This window comes from Ceratotherium simum, chromosome 26 (genome assembly GCF_057802395.1).
Source record: "Ceratotherium simum simum isolate JZ-2026a chromosome 26, ASM5780239v1, whole genome shotgun sequence".
In the NCBI taxonomy this organism is placed as follows: Eukaryota; Metazoa; Chordata; class Mammalia; order Perissodactyla; family Rhinocerotidae; genus Ceratotherium; species Ceratotherium simum.
Window position 1 is genome coordinate 21,272,004 of NC_141925.1, and position 18,494 is coordinate 21,290,497.

The window sequence follows — 18,494 nt, forward strand, 5'->3', positions numbered from 1 at the left end:
TCACAGCTCTGCTCTTTACTACTTGTGTAACCTTGATTAAGTTTTTAAACTATTGCTATTCAGTGTCCCCATTTGTTAAATGGGGATACTAACAGTACCTGTCTCACAGGGCTGTGAGGGTTAAACAAGCCAACGCTTATAAAGTGCTTAGAGTGCACCTAGCATATCTTAGAGCTTAGTAAGTGGTAAGTGGTCGTAGAAGTAGCAGCAGCAAATAGTTACATATCTGTATGCTGCTGATAAAAGATATATAACATTGATTAATAATATTACGTATGTAGTTATCTTTAAATATTGCTTAAAGGTATTGTATAATTTTGATTAATATTATTAATTTTGAGGGGTTAGGTTTTTAATTAAGTAACAAATTCTTTTAATACCAGTTAAGGATGTTTATGGCTGAACCTGTTTAGAGTCTAGACCACTTGACCATAAGTAGAACTTCCATGCTCCTGTCTGAGTACCTTAATTTTAGGCTAAGTATTTTGGTTGATTTCTTTTTTTGGTTATGTACTATGTTGATCATTTATTATGGTCTTCTCATTGGTAAAATATAATTGTGTCTCTACCTGTATATCCATATCTTTATATCAGTTTTATTTTTAAACTGGAAATTACAAGTTTTCTTCCTTGGCTTTAGGTGGTATAACTCTACATTGCTTTAGAAATGGAATAATTTTTCATAGATGGGTGATTTATTACTCATAATGTTAAAGGTATGAGTTTCTGACAATTTCTCATAAGTTTGAAGATTTATTGAACAAGCTAAATCTCTTAGTTAAATCTAGTAACTCAGATGATAACATTTCACTAGTGTGACACAGAACTGTTGTTTATAAGAAGACATAAGTGATATATGCCATACTAATTAAACATGCATAAACTTATCAGACACCAGAGTAGTGACAGAAAGACCATATGGTTGAGCTCTAATATTTGTTCTTTTTTTGGTAGTCTGTAGTGAAAAGCATGAATATATAAAGTGATTTTAAGTACTTTCTGAATGGTTAGGAAAAAACCTACAAATACTTAAGTAAAATTATCTATGTTTTTAGTGTTGTTTTTTTCTTTCTAACAAAAACAGAATAAGCAGTTACAATAGAAACATAGTCAGTACAAAATGTAAAGTTTTTAATTAATGTGAATATTTTTCCCTTTTGTATTTTAGTAAATTGTCAGTAAATTTTAGTAAGTTGTTTTGTGTATTTTGGCTGTCATCTTAATTTTAAAAGCCTATGGTAGCATTTTTAGCAAATCTCATAGATATTTAACACTAAATAATAGATCCAGTTTTTCAGAAAGCCAGGACTAATCATTTCCATGGATATAATGTAAGAAAGAGTAATTTCATAGATAATTTATTTAAAGAAAGGAGTCTTTGATTATAGTTGTATATTTTTCCTACTAGAAACTTACTTTGGTTTCTGGTATTTCTCTTTTTTTCTCTCTTTCTTCTTTTTCTTTCTCTTTTTTTTTAAATTGAAGTGTGACTGACATATAACCTTATATTAGTTTCATGTGTACAACATAATGATTCGATATTTGTATATTTGTATACATTACGAAATGATTACTACAGTAAGCCTAGTTAACATCTGTCACCATACAAAGTTACAAAAAAATTTTTTTCCTTGTTATGAGAACTTTTAAGATTTACTCTCTTAGCAACTTTCAAATATGCAACACAGTATTATTAACTATAATCACCATGCTGTATATTACATCCCCATTACTTATTTTATAACTGGAAGTTTGTACCTTTTGATCCCCTTCACTCATTTCTGCTATCCCCCACCCCCTGCCTCTGGCAACCACCAATCTGTTCTCTATATATATGAGCTTGTTTTTTCTTTTACATTTCACATATAAGTGAGATCATATGGCATTTGTCTTTCTCTGTCTAACTTATTTCACTTAGCAGAATGCCCTCGAGGTCTATCCATGTTGTCATAAATGGCAAGATTTCGTTCTTTTGTTATGGCTGCACAATATTCCATCATATACGTATATATACACCACATTTTCTTTATCCATTCATCCATCGATGGACATTTAAGTTGTTTCCATATCTTGGCTGTTGTAAATAACTGCACTGTAATAATGCAATGAACATGGGGGTGCATATACCTTTTCGAGTTAGTGTTTTCATTTTCTTTGGATAAATACCCAGAAGTAGAATTGCTGGATCATATGGTAGTTCTATTTTTAATTTTTTGAGGAACCTCCATACTGTTTTCCATATTGGCAGTACCAATTTACATTTCCACCAACAGTGCACAAGGGTTCCCTTTTCTCCACATCCTCGCCAACACTTGTTATTTCTTATCTTTTTGATAATAGCCCTTCTAACAGGTGTAAGGTGATATCTCATTCTGGTTTTGATTTGCATTTCCCTGATAATTAGTGACATTGAGCATCTTTTCATGTACCTGTTGGCCATCTGTATATCTTCTTTGGAAAAATGTTTATTCAGCTCTTCAGCCCATTTTTTAATTAGATTGGTTTTTTGCTATTGAGTTGTATGAGTTCTTTATATATTTTGGATATTAGCCTTTTATCAGATATATGATTTGCACATATTTTGTCTTATTCAATAGGATGCCTTTTCATTTTGTTAATGGTTTCCTTTGCTTTGCAGAAGCTTTTTAGTTTGATGTAGTCTCACTTGTTTATTTTTGGTTTTGTTGCTTTTGCTTTTGGTGTCAGATTCAAAAAATCATTCCCAAGGCCTATGTTAAGGAGACTACCACCTATGTTTTCTTTTAGGAGTTTTATGATTTCAGGTCTTACATTCAAGTGTTAATCCATTTTGAGTTAGTTTGTGTGTGTGGTGTAAGACAGTGGTTGAGTTTCATTCTTTTGCATGTGACTGTCCACTTTTCCCACCATTTACTGAAGAGACTGTCCTTTCCCCATTGTATAACATTTCTTAATCTTTGCAGAGTGGCTTATTATAAATCACAAAAATATTTTCTGTATATTCTGGTATAGGTGATTTCATAAAGAAGTAGAAGAAAAATATATAGTTTCATAAGATTTAATATTTATTGTATAGCAGCTTCTGAAATTAGTTTATCACCAAAACTTTTAGATAAAGTAATTTTAAAAATGCAGTCCATATTTTAAAACTTTTCATATGTTGACAGATCATATTTTAATCTAGATAATCTAAAGATCTTGAATAAGGTAAATTGAGAGACTTGGGGAAAATAACACTTCTTTTTAGGACCTGTTCCTTTAAATGGGAGGAAAAAGAGGGTGGGACTAGATTTAATATACATTTAGCTCTAACACCTCTAAATTCTAAGGATGTGTCTCCTATTTTGGTTTTTATAAGAATTTATAAGAAGATATTAGGGAAGACAGTATTTACTTTCTAGAAGGACAGTTATTTTGTGTTTTTTTTTTTTTCCACAAAGAACAATTTATTACAAAAATAAAAAAAAATGCATTAGGATGGTCTTACCATTTTTTTTTAAATTTTTTGTTTATTGCAGTAACATTGGTTTATAACATTGTATAAATTTCAGGTGTACATCATTATACTTCTATTTCTGCATAGATTACATCATGTTCACCACCCAAATACTAATTACAACCCATCACCACACACTTGTGCCGAATTATCCCTTTCGCCCTCCTCCCTCCCCCCTTCCCCTCTGGTAACCACCAATCCAATCTCTGTCTCTATGTGTTTGTTTGTTGTTGTTATTATCTACTACTAAATGAGGGAAATCATACGGTATTTGACCTTCTCCCTCTGACTTATTTCACTTTGCATAATACCCTCAGTGTCCATCCATGTTGTCACAAATGGCTGGATTTCATCGTTTCTTATGGATGAGTAGTATTCCATTGTGTATATATACCATATCTTCTTTATCCATTCGTCCCTTGATGGGCACTTAGGTTGCTTCTAAGTCTTGGCTATTGTGAATAACGCTGCAATGAACACAGGGGTGCATGTGTCTTTACGCATTGGTGTTTTCAAGTTCTTTGGATAAATACCCAGCAGTGGAATAACTGGATCATATGGTAGTTCTATCCTTAATTTTTTGAGGAATCTCCATACTGTTTTCCATAGTGGCTGCACCAGTTTGCACTCCCACCAGCAGTGTATGAGAGTTCCCTTCTCTCCACATCCTCTCCAACACATGTTGTTTCCTAGAAGGACAGTTATTTTGATTCATAAATTAACAGTTTAGTTTTCTTATCCCTACAAAGATATAAATGTTAGTCTTCATACATTTAAAAACGCAATTGTATTATTTTTTGAAAAACTTTCCTCCATAAGTTAAATGATAAATTAGTTTAATGATTTCTGTTTTCCTCTAAATTTGACATTAAACTTTTTAGGTTTTTCTTTAAAATTTTCTTAGTTTTTATTAAAATAATTTCGTTTCCAACCTGTGGATTGGATAATTGTCTTTTTACTTTCCTATCGTCTCCAGTCTCCTCACTGTCTCTTAAAGTCAGAAAATGGTATCAATACCTCCTCTCTTATATGAATTACCTTTCAGCGTCCACTGCCTGTTCCCTTTCCTTACATTTTAGATTCATCTTTTTATACTAATAATTCATATGTCAAAGATCTAGTGAGGCATCATTCTCCATGTGGTCAAAATATAGTTAATAAAAACATTGTTGGGGCCAGCCTGGTGGCATAGTGGTTAAGTTCGCATGCTCCACTTCGGTGGCCCGGGGTTCGCCGGTTCGGATCCTGGGCGCAGACCTACACACCGCTCATCAAGCCATGCTGAGCTGGCATCCCACGTAGAAGAACAAGAAGGACATACATCTAGGATATACAGCTATGTGCTGGGGCTTTAGGGAGAAAAAAAGAAAAAAAGAGGAAGATTGGCAACAGATGTTAGCTCAGGGCCAATCTTCATCAAAAAAAGAAAAACATTGTTTTTTAGAATAGAATGTTACCATCCTGATATTACTTCGTTCCTCTATTCATAATCATTTTCTTTAAAATTTATTTATATTCTCTTCATTCTTGTAAATCCTCACAATGGGTGAGGTATTCTCACAGATACATTCTTATGCTTATACTTGCTTTTTACTTGTTCAAAATAAATGCTAACATTGTCTATATACTTTATAAAAGTAATTGTATTCTTTGATTTAGTGTAGTAGTAGCATTTATTATTTTAATTCATTACATTTGCCTAGTGTGTAGAAGAGATGCGGGTCCAGCAGAGTGCGCTGTTGACCTTCAGATAAAGTGTTGATGTTGGGCAAAACCTTGGGCTGTTTTTCTCCTTTTTCTTACACCCTTGCCATTTCTTTTCTGTCTCTGTCTCTATCTCTTTTTCTCTCTCCCTCTCTCCCCCTCCTTCTTTTCCTCTCTTCGATATTTAAATATTCTCTAGGATCTCAGGAGAAAATGACCAGTTTTCTCTGAAAAGTATTTTATAAGTCATTTTCTCATAGTTTTAATTTACTTTTATTTTACGTAGTTGCTTATATAGTAGTATGATGCTTACTATGTGCCAGAAACTGTTCTAAGCACTCCAGAAATATTAATTCACCTGGTAAATACAGGTTCATGGGAGTTAATGTTTATTGCAAGTTCTTTTAACTTTTCTGTGGATTTGACAATTTTCAAAATAAAACAAATTTAACTCAATTCTTATAATAATCCTACGAGGAGGTTATTAATATTTTCCCTAGTGACAGATGAGGAAATTGAGGCACAGAGAATTTAAGTAGCTTGTTCATGTCACAAAGCTAATGAGTAGAGGCTGGTTTAAAACCCAGGCAGTCTGGCTCCAGAATTGATCCTCTCAGTCACCTCACTATTCTGCCTCTGAATAAACTCTTCCAGATGACCTTTGGATGAAAGACAGTTCATTTTTAAACTATTACAGGTCATATTCTATGCTACCATATAGATAATTCATTCAAGATTAGTTCCTCTTTTAGTCTCTCTCTCAGCACTCTGTTCTTTTCTTTAAAATGCTCACCAAAGTTTAATTATATATTTATTTTTAGGTTTAACTGTTTTATTTGCCTCCTTGCCAGGCCACCCATAAGGACAAGTGTGATGGATGTCTCTCCTGTTTACTTTTTTATAACAAGCATCTGGCACAGGACCTGCACCTAGTAGGTACTCATATATTTGTTGAATAAATTAATGAAAAAATGGCCAAAGTTAAGGAAGTGGATGATTTACCACTATTTCTTATGGCTTACAACTTTTACTCAGATCCATATACTTAAGGAAGTGTGTCAATGCTGTTAAATATAGGAGATTTAAAGCAGATTTTAAAATGTTTTTTCTTTTTTATTCTGCTGTACATTTTTGTTGTAGTTTTTTATGTACTAGCACACAAAAATAAAAGATCAAACAGTGATTTCAGGAACTGAGAGGTAAATTAGTGCTTAATATAAACAAAAGATTAAACACAACTTGATTTTTGTAGCTACTCTAGGAACAAGTTGTTAAATAATATTACCAACAAGTTGAAATATAATTTATTCAAGGCAGCAAAATATTTGAAACCTATTATATGCCAGATGCTTAAAAACAATAACCTATATTTCTTAAAGAATTAATAATAATGATATGATAATAGCTTTTTGCAATAATACTTGTGCCAGGCAATTTATATGTACTCTCATTTAATCCTTATATCAGCACTATGAAGAAAAAAATATTGAACTTACATAGTTGAATACATAAAGAAAGCAAACGTTCTTATTAAGTTACAAAAGTAAGGTTAATAATCAGTGGAAACTGACTCAGTCTTGCTGCCTTGAGCCTGATATTTTGTTTACCCCAAGTGGGCCCTTGGCTACTGGTATAGCGTCTAAAGGCAGTCCTTTATGTCAGGACTCTTAAAGTTGCAAGTGACAGGGGGCTGGCCCGGTGGTGCCAGCAGTTAAGCGTGCGCACTCCGCTGCAGCGGCCCGGGGTTCGCCAGTTTGGATCCTGGGCACGCACCGACGCGCTGCTTGGCAAGCCATGCTGTGGCAGCGTTCCATATAAGTGGAGGAAGATGGGCATGGATGTTAGCCCAGGGCCAGTCTTCCTCAGCAAAAAAAAAAGAGGATTGGCAGATGTTAGCACAGGGCTGATCTCCTCACAAAAAAAAAAAGGTTGCAAGTGACAGAAAACTAAATACAAACTGGCTTAAGATAAAAAGAGAGTTTGACATATGCCACTTAAAAGCCCAAAGATATACTGCGATATGGCCTCATCAAGAGTCTAAAATTGTGTCATTAGAACTCGATTTCATATTCTTTCCAATTGCTGGCTTGCACTCTGTTGGCTTCATTTCAAGTTCTACCACCTGGTGGCGTGGTGGAGGCCAGCATTTCTGAAGCCAGCTCCTCTTAGGCTCAAGTGCAGCAGAAAGGAGGGCAAGTTCTCTTCCAGCAGCAGCAGCAAAAGTCCTGCTGACTCACATGGGCTCTGAATGGGTCACATGCCCGTTCCTGAACCACTGTCACCAGGAGAATACAGAGTTCCCATTGGCCAGGCCAGGCCACGTGACTTTCCCAGAATCCAAGGGTAGAGAGTTAACTCCATTCAAATCATAGAGACCAAGAATCAGCAAAAGGGTAGTTCTGCACTGGAACTCAGGAAACTATTACTAAAAGAAGGAGAAATTAGTAAATAGCCTAAAAATAATAATAACAGCAGATGTCTCCTATATAAACTGTGACATGGTTGGGGTTCTCTTATTTCTATTTTACAGTAGTCCACCTTTATCTGCGATTTCACTTTCCATGATTTCAGTTACCTGCAGTCAACTGTGGTCTGAAAATATTAAATGGAAAATTGCAGAAATAAACAATTCCTAAGTTTTAAATCGTGCACCATTCTGAGTAGTGTGATGAATTCTCACACCATCCCACTCTATCCTGCCCAGGACGTAAATCATCCCTTTGTCCAGTGGATCCATGCTGTATATGCTACCTGCCTGTTAGTCACTTAGTAGCCATCCTGGTTATCAGATCCACTGGGTGATATCACAGTGCTTGTGTTCAAGTAACCCTTATTTTACTTAATAATGGCCCCAAAGTGCAAGAGTAGTGATGCTGGCAATTCGGATATGCCAAAGAGAAGCCGTAAAGTGCTTCCTTTAAGTGAAAAGGTGAAAGTTCTCGACTTAATAAGAAAAAATCATGTGCTGAGGTTGCTAAGATCTACAGTAAGAACGAATCTTCTATCCTTGAAATTATGAAGAAGGAAAAAGAAATTTGTGCTAGTTTTGCTGTTGCACCTCAGCAAGAAGTATGTATGTACAGAAAAAACATAGTAAAAATAAGTTTTGGTACTATCCACGGTTTCAGGCATCCACTGGGGGTCTTGGAACACATCCCTGGTGGATAAGAGGGGACTACTGTATATCCCTGAACCCCTCCCCAGTGTCCTGGGGCTCTGATAACTCTGGCCTGCCTGCTTATGCCAGGACGTACCTAGGATGTGCCTGGCCTTGGCCTCCTCTGACCGGATGGAATGCTTCTTTATCCATAAACATCCTCTTAAATGAGACCCAACTCCATATCTGTAGGAATAGCCTAGAGAACTTAGGTGTCATGAATATTAATTATTCTCTACATCAGCGTTCTTTCTTTGAGGAAATACGTATCCAGCATATTCTATGTGCAGGAACTGAGCAGATAGTGGAGAACAAGGCAGAAAAGAGGAATTAATTCAAATGTTACTTAGAAACTATGGTTTGTATTGATGTGCATCACCCTTGGTGGCAGCCTTACTGACCCCCAAGAATATCCCTATTCCTGGCTTATTGCCCTGTCTCCATTGGCCCACCATAAAAGTTCTAGGATCGTCATTCCTGAGTCCACATGGGTGTGAATCATCTCACACCACTGGTGAAAGTGTCTGGCACACCTACTGGTACCGTAAACTAATTTCCCTCTTGGGTCTCAATCTCTCCTTCTCACAGACATTATACTCCAAACCAAAGACAAGAAAATAGCATGTTGGCTGAAATTGAATAAAAGTCAGTCCATCAGCCCTGTGGTTTCAGAGTGGGCGGCCTTCCTCCTCTAGACGTTTACAAGGCTCCCGTAGTGACCAAAGGATTGTATGCAAGGAGAAACATAGACAGAATGTGAGCCCAGCCTTCCAGGAGCCTGCCATCTAGTCAGGAAGAAAGGCTCGTCCACAAATGGCTGCCCAACAAGGACTCATGTAATAAAAGCCGTGTACTGGCATGGACGGGGAGTTATAGAATCGGAAGCATTTTCCGGGTGGTGTGGGAGGGTCGGGATTGGAGAGGCAGAGCGTTGCTTTTGGTAAGAAGGCCCTGTGAGCTTGAGCTTGCAGAATGGCTGTAGAGCTTTACAATTTATCCTAAAAGCCTCACTCCTTGCTAGTTCTCTATAAATTCTGAGCTTCAGCCCCAAAATATTGACAGCCTAGGGACACTGAAGACACTAAACATTTTCATGCCAGTATCAGTTATCTGTGGCTGTATAACAAATTATCCCAATACTCGGTGGCTTACACAATGCGTATTGATTTTCTCACAGTGTCTGTGGGTCAGGAGTTCAGAGCAGCTTAGTTGAGAAGTTCTGATTCAGGGTCTCTCACAAGGACACAGTCAAGACATCAGCTAAGGTCTCTGAAGCCTTGATGGGGACTGGAGAATCTGCTTTGAAGGTATTTTTAACATATACCATAACACATAATTGTTATTAAAAAGTCCACCTACAAACCTTTATCTTACTTACAGCTATTTCATTTACTTGTTCCCAATAATTATGTTTACATTACCTACAAAAACTTCATGAGACATTAGACAAAGTCAGCCATCAATTTTTTTGCTGACAGATTTTCTAACAGATAATATGAATTTGTTTGACTTTTAATAAACCTAGGTAGAACAAAAGTTTTATATTTAATGCTGCTAACTCTAAGGACGTGTCTATTTTAATTAACCCAACAAACTTAAACAAGCTATCTACCAAAGATTATCTTATATCATGGTAAGTTGACAAACATTTGGGCTAGTTTCTATTATATTTAGAAATAACTTATATAAGTGCTTAAGTTAATTAAATCTCTTAAGAAATTAATTTTGAAAATACCATTTAAGAAATACCATATGTAAAAACATACATACATAGATATATAGAGACAGACACAAACACAGATCTTATAGCTTTTATTTTAAAATTTCAGCCATGAATCATGTACAACGTAAAACTGACTAGTTTATAAATAATTGTGTCTCTAGCAAATGGAACAAGTTAAGGTTACCTGCTTAAAAGCTTTTTTTTTGTAATATTTGTAGAGAAGACTTTTAAGATTTATATTTACCCTAGACAAGCAATGCTAAGGAATTAGATCTTGGGCAAGAGAGCCTCTCTAGCAACTTCTAATTTAAAATGGAACATTTCTTCCTATTTTTTTTCTTTAACCTCAGGATTTACCCATTGAGCTAGCTGGGCTTAGTTTTAGGCAATGGGAGGCTATCTCCTAGGGTGTTCACATTCCAAGGACATGGTAGAATTTACAACTTCAAAGGACAGAGAAAAGAATGCAAGTTTTTTCCTAGGAGTTTCAGGGTAATTGCTATTTAAATTTTCCTTCAGTCTTCGGAATTGGAGATGGTCTAAAAGAGTTCCTGGAGAGGTTACAAGCCTTTTGAGATAAATAGGGGAGGTTTGGGGATTGGTGAAAGGGAGTGAGTGGAATCTGAACTGCATTTCCAGTTTTGAAAAGATTTGTCAGATAAGGACAGTTGCTCTCCATTCCTCAGAAATTGGATTGTAACTTAAATGACATCATAGATTGATCTACCCATCCAATTACATTATCCTCAATTTCATTCTTTCCCTCTGGGTAGATAGTTTTCTTTTAGCTTAGGGGAGAAAGCCTAAAAAAATTCCTATCAGTCTCTGAATATAGACTTCCAATTTGGCCAAATTTCTGATTATAAAGTTATCAAATCCTTTCAAATATCAGGTTTCATTCAGGACAAACAGTAAATATTTCTGGCAGTATTAAACAACCCAATTAATTCTAATTTTAATTTCTTTCCCCTATGCTGTTTAAGGGAATAACATAGCAGTTTTTCAAAAAACTCTGAGTCACATCATTCTGGGAGAAGCCTGTCAGGGGGCCTCCTTCGAGAGTAGATATGAGAGTGTCTGTAAGGCCACTAACTGGGCAGACTTTTGTTTACAGTTGTGTAGTCTTCTCTTTTAGGTACCTCTCATATCTTTAATGTTTCAGTAGTTTTTTGCAAGGAAACTTTCAATGAAGCTATTGTAGAATTTTCGAAGCCTTTGCTCTTAACTGCGTGCACCTTTTAAATGATCTTATCTAATTATAATGTTCCTTCTACTGCCAACTGTAATTTTAAATCATCCTTAGTAATTTGGTCCACTGAGATGAAAATTAACAAGAGACGGGACCATAGGTCTTGAACAGAAAACCAGCTGGAGATCCTGAGGGAGGAACTTCTCAGGAAACTTTAGAGAATAAAAGTCCCATGTTAAAGAAAAGGGCACAGACAAAACAGTGACAATAGGGAAACCCATCAATTATATCAGAGTTCTCACCAATCAGGGAAAAAGAAGCCCGCCAAGGGAAGTCCCTCCTGTGGCAATGACCGTGAGCCGAAAAAGCCACCCCAACACTGAGACAGTCGTCTCACGGGCATTCACCCCAATCCTCCAAAAAGGACGTTCTACTCGACCAAATGGATAGAGGTCAGAACCTGAGAGGACTCACAGTCAGAGGAGTCAGCGATCCCTGGAAACAGTGAGCACAAGGGGCTCATGTAGGGACCCTACCCAGTTCCAGAGGTTGCCGGTCCATGAAGGTGAGATCGCTTCAGGTCTTGCGTCTCACACATGTATGTTAACCTAAAAATAAAGAGCCAAAATTAGAGGCAGAGAGGCATTTATTTTGGGATTAAAGAATTACAGTTTGGGGGTACACAGATTCGGGTAGCAACCCAATAGTGTCCCACTAGGGAGTAAGAAACCAGGGCTTTTAAAGGCAAAAGAGGGAAGTTTGCATTACAAAGAATGTTAATTGGAGATGATGACAGCTACACTTGGCTGAACATAATTGATTGCTAAGGCTAGCTACAGAGGCAAAAAGTCCATCACTGTGACAAGTTGCAGGTTTCTTGCAGGATTCTCAGAATATTCTGTCTTGACTCAGTTCAAAAGTTCATATTCTGCCTAATGAAGATGTGCATAAGACCCATTTCCTTAATGGCTTTCGGTTCCATTTTAAAGCCCTTAGACATAAGTGACCTGTTTTGTTTCACATTTCACAATGGCAATGTTCAATGTCTTCACTAGGGTCATGGCTACCCACAGGTATAAATATTTGTCAAAACACCCCGATCTGTACTTTTAATGGATGTGCGTCACTATACGTTTTACCTCAACTTTTCTTTTTTTTCCTGAGGAAGATTCACCCTGAGCTAACATCTGTGCTAATCCTCCTCTATTTTGTATGTGGGTTGCTGCCACAGCGTGGCTGCTGAGCAGTGGTGTAGGTGCACGCCTGGGAACCGAACCCAGGCCTCTGAAGCAGAGTGCGCTGAACTTAACCACTAGGCCATGGGGCTGGCCCCCTACCTCAACTTTAAAAAAAAAATTGCAGCATGAAAATTACAAGCTATAGGATAATATGGACTGTGTGATACCACTAAGTAAAAGGCAATGTGTATTTTCTGTTAATACCGGCACTCACATGCACACAAATAGAAGTATTTTGGAGATAGCCACCTTCAAGTTGGCTGTCATGGCAGCCAACAATGAAGTGGGAGGAGTGGCACCTGGCACTGGGGAAGTCACTGAAGCAGAAGGACTAGGGACCGAATCCCCATGGTGGGAAGTAGTCAGGATGAGCAGAGGCCTTTTCGGGGATGGGTCACTGGAGACGGGCTGTTAGTAAGGTCTCAGGCTAGGCCTGAGACAGCCTCAGGCTAGGCAGCCCATGGCTGTTGGAGGGTCCTGCTCCAAGCTGGGATTGCCTGGGAACACCTCATTGTTCTTTTGAGTCTTAGCCTCATGCAGGCACCAGCACGGTGACACTTGGTGGGACTGTCTGACTGCTCTTTTCATGGAGCGGACCCAGACATGGTTAGTTCCATGATCCGCAGCAATGTTCTCCCGGTTTGGTGGCCTAGGCTCTGGCTTAGGCCATTCCCTGGGGCAAGTGGGCGGCAGTGTGGCTTCCCTCACTGGACACATCTCTAACTTCACCAAAGATGTGCTGAGGAAGGGAAGGGAGAAGGCGGAAGAGTCACCGGACTCTGGGAGGATGGAGATGGAGGACATTCAGGCAATTGTACCATCAAAAGAGAGACTGAGAACCCAAGCTTTGAGAAAAGCTGAAATTTTACAGCAGACCGTGGAGGAAAAAGACACAAGGCTTGCCCCCGTGAGAGAAGAAAACAGTCATCTGATAGAAGCCCTGGAACAACTGAGAGAACAGACTGGAACTGCACCTGTGGTTGACCCTAAAACCCTGGACAGGGTGACACGACTAGAACCTGAGGTCTCTCAACTGATGGTGATAAAAGGTCAGCTGGAGGAGGAAGTAAAACTTCATCAGAAGATAAGTGAAGAGCAAAACCAGAGGAAGACACAGCTCCTTCGAACTTTACAAGAGCAGAAAGGGGAAATGGATGAACTTAGATACCAGCGTGAGCAAATGCATATGAAACACACTCAGCTCTTTTCAGCCAAAGATGAGGAAATTAAGAATTTGCAAAACATAATAGAACAAATCAAAACCCAGTTGCCTGAAATAAACCAGAACATTCAAACAGAACATTCTGAGATTTTTTAAGTAACAAAAATTCAGGGTCTTATATAGAAAATGGAAGTGAAAGGAATGATTGACCTAAAGCTGAAACTGAAAGATTAGGAAAAGGAAGAAAAGAACAGGAATGGGAGGTGAAACTTCTACCTGAAAAGACTGTCCCTTTGACGGAGGAGATTGACCAGCCCTACAAAGATGAGATTGGTGAACTAACTCGGAATATCCAGCAAAAAGATTTGGAGATACAGAATAGCTTCAGCCCCCTATATCCAGGATGTTGGCAACCTTCAGCCACAATTGCGAGCCTATGCTTTGGAAAGGGAACAAGTATTTTCAGTGAGAAGGTGAGGGAAAACAGCAACCTATAAAGAGAGTATCACAAAATGATGGACATACTGGTTGCCAAAGCAGCAGACCTCGTGAAGCTGCAAGATGAAAATAAAAAAACCGTCCATGAACTTTGAAAGTAGTGGTTAGGATATGTTGAGAGAAACGATTCAGAACTTATCATACATCATTCGAGCAAAAGACATTGAAATCGAGGCAGTACGTCAGAAACGTCAGACTTTATGGACAATCTTGCAGACATCTGGCACTGGCGGTGAGGTTGGAGGTGTTACTGTGAATCAGTTGGAGGAGCTTCTGCAGGAACGTGACACATTACGGCAGCAGGTCTCCCTAATGAAGGGCTGGACACAGCAGGTGATGACTGCGGTGCGCAACATGCAGCGAGAGTCAGCCCAGCGCCAGAAAGAACTTCCACAGCTTCAGGCTCGGGTCTTGATGGACGGTGATAGTAAGTCTAAACCACAGATGACCTCTATTGATCTGATCCAAAATTATATAGGGAATGAAATCCAAGTCACACATTTGGAGAAGAAATTAGCACGAATGCAGCTCAGCCTAGAGCAGCTGTGCAATGCCAAGGACATTCTTTTGGGTCAGCTTGACATTATTTCACCACAGCCTCCCACCACATCATCGCTTACTTCAGAGTCAGCCAACTCTCTGAAGGCAACTAGATCTGATGCACTGAGTGAGTCTTCTAAAGCACTCCCAGAAGAGATAGAAGAGTTAAGGAAATCCACGGAGGAAAAAGAGGCAACCATTGAAGCCTCCAGGACGAGAATCAGAGACTGTGATGTGATTGTTGCCACCTCTGAACTAGAAAGAAAACAATATGAACAAACAGATTCCCAAATTCAGCAGCTAAAGGAGAAACAAGATATTTTACGAAGCTTACTTCAGGAAAAAGAGCTCTTAATTGACACGACAAGTGATGAATTAATTTCTTTAAGTAAAAATTTCACTACTGAAGTGAATGAAAATGAACTTTTGAGGCAGGCAGTAAGAAACCTGAAGGAGAGAATATTATATTTTGAAGTGGATACGTATAAAGTAAAACAGGAAAATGAAATAATACTAGAATTGTCCCAGGAAAAGGAAACAGAAAATCAAGCATTACAAGAGACAAATATGCGGCTTTCTATGACGCTGAGAGAGAAAGAATTTGAATCCATTACAATGAAGAAGGCTCTTGTTTTTGACAACTACGGAAAGACAAAAAACATGGCCAGATGGGGAAATTAAATCAGCTTTTAAATGCAGTAACATCAATGTCCTGGTGGTCTAGTGGTTCAGGTTTGGAGCTCTCACTGCCTTAGCCCAGATTCATTTCCCAGTCAGAGAACCACACCACTCATCTGTTGGTTGTCATTCTGTGGGTGCTGCATGTTGTTGTGATGCTGAAAGCTATGCCACTGATATTTCAAATACCAGCCAGGGCACCCATGGTGGAGAGATTTCAGAGGAGCCCCAGACTAAGACAGACTAGGAAGAAGAACCTGGCCACCCACTTCTGAAATTGGCCATGAAAACCCTATGAATAGCAGCAAAGCATTGTCTGATATAATGCTGGAAAATGAGAGGATGGTGCAAAAAAAAAAAAAAAAACCAAACAGGTTCCACTCTGCCTCTGTTATGTTACACAGAGACACTAGGAGTCGGAATGCACTCAACAGCACTAACAATAAATATCAATGCAGGAAAAGACAGTTCTGTTTCAACAGTAGAAGAGATGAAGTCATGTTGGCACTGAAACAGAAACAAATGAAAAACCATGCCCTATAAAATGACATTCACCATTTATGTAATAAAAAATTACGCTTAAACCAGGAGCTGGAAAGATTGAGTAACCACAGTTTAGAATCAGATGATTCTCATATCCTCGAAGCTTTGGCTACAGAAGATGGAGAGTCCAACTAGGAAACTGAAAGTCACAACACTAGAGGAAAAGCTACTTTTATCTTCCCAGGCAATGCAAAAGGCAAGCCATCAAGCCAGGGTACAGGTGGAGTCATTGCAGGAATAACTGAACTTTGTCACCAAGCAGAAAGATGAAACTGCATTACAGCTTTCTGTCTCTCAGGAACAAGAAAAGCAGTATGCTCGAGCACTAGCCAACCTGAAGATGGCACTAGCTGAATGGATGGAAAAGGCAGACGATCTAGAAGGAAAACTGATGTCATTGCAGGGACGACTGGAGAAAACAAATGCCGTTTTGGATCTGAAGGAGGAACAAATTGGAGAATTTAAAAAACAAAATGAGGTCCAACAGGAAATGCTGGATGATGTACAAAAGAAATGGATGAATTTAGTAAGTAACATGGAAGGAAAAGTAGACAAAGTCCTAGTGAGAAAGCTCTTCCTAGACTATTTTCAAACACCAAAACGTGAACGTCAGGAAGTGTTACGATTAATGGGAAGCACTCTGGGTATGGAAAGGGAAGAAATGGAGCAGTTGTTCTATGAAGAGCAAGGCGGCATTACCAGATGGATGACTGGGTGGCTTGGATCAAGAAGTGTCCCCAGCACACATCTGAGACCAAATCAGCAATCTATGCTTAATAGTTCTTTTCAGAACCTTTTGTGCAATTTCTAGAAACAGTCTCATTTAGCTTCTGCACACAAAAGCTCTCTGTTCATGGTATGAAGCCTCTAGATACACCAAGAAGGAAAAACCTAGCTCAAAATGTACCACCAAGTCTCATCCACACCCAGAAAATCAGATGTGAATGCCTGCTCCACAGCGGTGTGTCTTATTGACCCACCCGGCCCTGGGACTGGGGGGTCTGGGCATCTTCTTTTAAACGCTGTTACTGATGTTGTGCCCACATGTACACCTTTGCTCCTGTCACCTGCCAAGAGTGCTGAAGGTGCCCTGAAAGACCTTTCAAAGTGATAGAGGGTCCCCTAGCTGGAGATGAGACAGCGCTTTAGAGAGACCAGGTCACTTTGTGTGTGACCTTATCACAAAGTGGCCTTCTGGGAAAAGTCAAAGATTTGTTTACAGTTTTAAGTTTAATAAAAATGTTCTTCATACCTTAAAATAAAGTGTCTCTTAAGGACTGCAGTATTCACCAAATTTAAACCAGAGGTTACTTCTTGGGAGAGTTGGCCTTGGTGGGACTGGAGGCTGTGGTGAAAGGACACTTCCAATATTTTTGTAACACTCACTTTTTACAAGGAGCAGGGATTTATTTAAGTATACCTTGGGTAATTAGAAAATTAACTTCTGTTAATGCTCAAAAATTATAAAATACACGAGTGCACACTCCTTGTATAAGAAAAACAGTGAACAGCACAAAAGTACAAGATGCATAAAATTTTGAAAATTCAAGTTTACCTTTCTGGGCTCACTCCCACTCCTCTTTTCATTGCCTGGGAAACCACTCTATTAGGAAGCTGAATTCTCTCAGGTCTTTTAGTAATATATGTATAGTGGACTTTTCATCCATCACCATATAATTGACCCCCTTTATCCTTTTCACCCTCCCTCCGACCCCCTTATCCTCTGGGAACCACCAATCTTTTGTCTGCTTCTACAAGTCTGTTTTTGTTTTGTGTTCTTTGCTCATTTGTTTTGTTTTTTATATTTCACATATGAGTGAAATTGTACAGTATTTGTCTTTCTCCATCTGACTTAATTCACTTAGAAAAATACACTCAAAGTCCATCCATGTTGTCACAAAGGGCAAGATTTTATCTTTTTTATGGCTGAGTAGTATTCCGTTGTATATATATCACATCTACTTTATCCATTCATCCGTTGAACGGCATGTAGGTTGTTTTCCATATCTTGCATATTGTAAATAATGCTGCAGTGAACATGGGAGTGCATATATCTTTTCAAGTTAGTGTTCTCATATTCTTCAAATAATACCCAGAAGTGGAATAGCTGCATCATATGGTAGTTCTAGTCTTAATTTTTTGAGGAATCTCTGTACTGTTTTCTGTAATAGGTGCACCAGTTTAATTAGCACAAACACTGTATGAGGGTTCCCTTTTCTCCACATCCTCTCCAACACTTATTATTTCTTGTCTTTTTGAAAATAGCCATTCTAATGGGCATGAGGTGATATCTTGTGCTTTTGATTTGCATTTCCCTGATGACTAGCAATGTTGAACATCTTTTCATGTGCCTGTTGGTCATCTGTATGTCTTCCCTGGAAAACTTTCTATTCAGATGGTCTGCCCATTTTTTAATCAAGTTTTGTGTTTTTTTGCTGCTGAGTTGTAAGAGTTCTTCATATATTTTGGATACTAACCCTTTATCAGATATATGATTTGCAAATATCTTCTCCCATTTGATAGGTTGTAGGTAGTACATACAGATGTCGAATTATAATGTTGTACACTTGAAACCTATAGAATGATA

At 38.3% G+C, this 18,494-nt stretch overlaps 1 protein-coding gene and 2 pseudogenes across 3 annotated transcripts in view; 2 read left to right on the top strand and 1 right to left on the bottom strand.

Annotated features, from left to right (window-relative positions):
• Positions 1–11,142: 11,142 nt before the first annotated feature.
• LOC147913606 (rho GTPase-activating protein 17-like) overlaps positions 11,143–18,494 on the bottom strand; it is a 41,837-nt gene continuing 34,485 nt past the window's right edge. For 2 of the 3 annotated variants that reach the window (XM_087417162.1, XM_087417159.1), the window contains one exon: positions 17,830–18,481. The gene's annotated coding sequence lies outside the window, so the exon portion shown is untranslated. Of the gene's footprint in view, positions 11,857–17,829; positions 18,482–18,494 lie in introns of those variants that run through there. The other variant, XM_087417160.1, reaches the window with a different exon arrangement.
• On the top strand, positions 13,115–15,441 carry LOC147913607 (thyroid receptor-interacting protein 11 pseudogene; annotated as a pseudogene).
• On the top strand, positions 15,659–17,018 carry LOC147913608 (thyroid receptor-interacting protein 11 pseudogene; annotated as a pseudogene).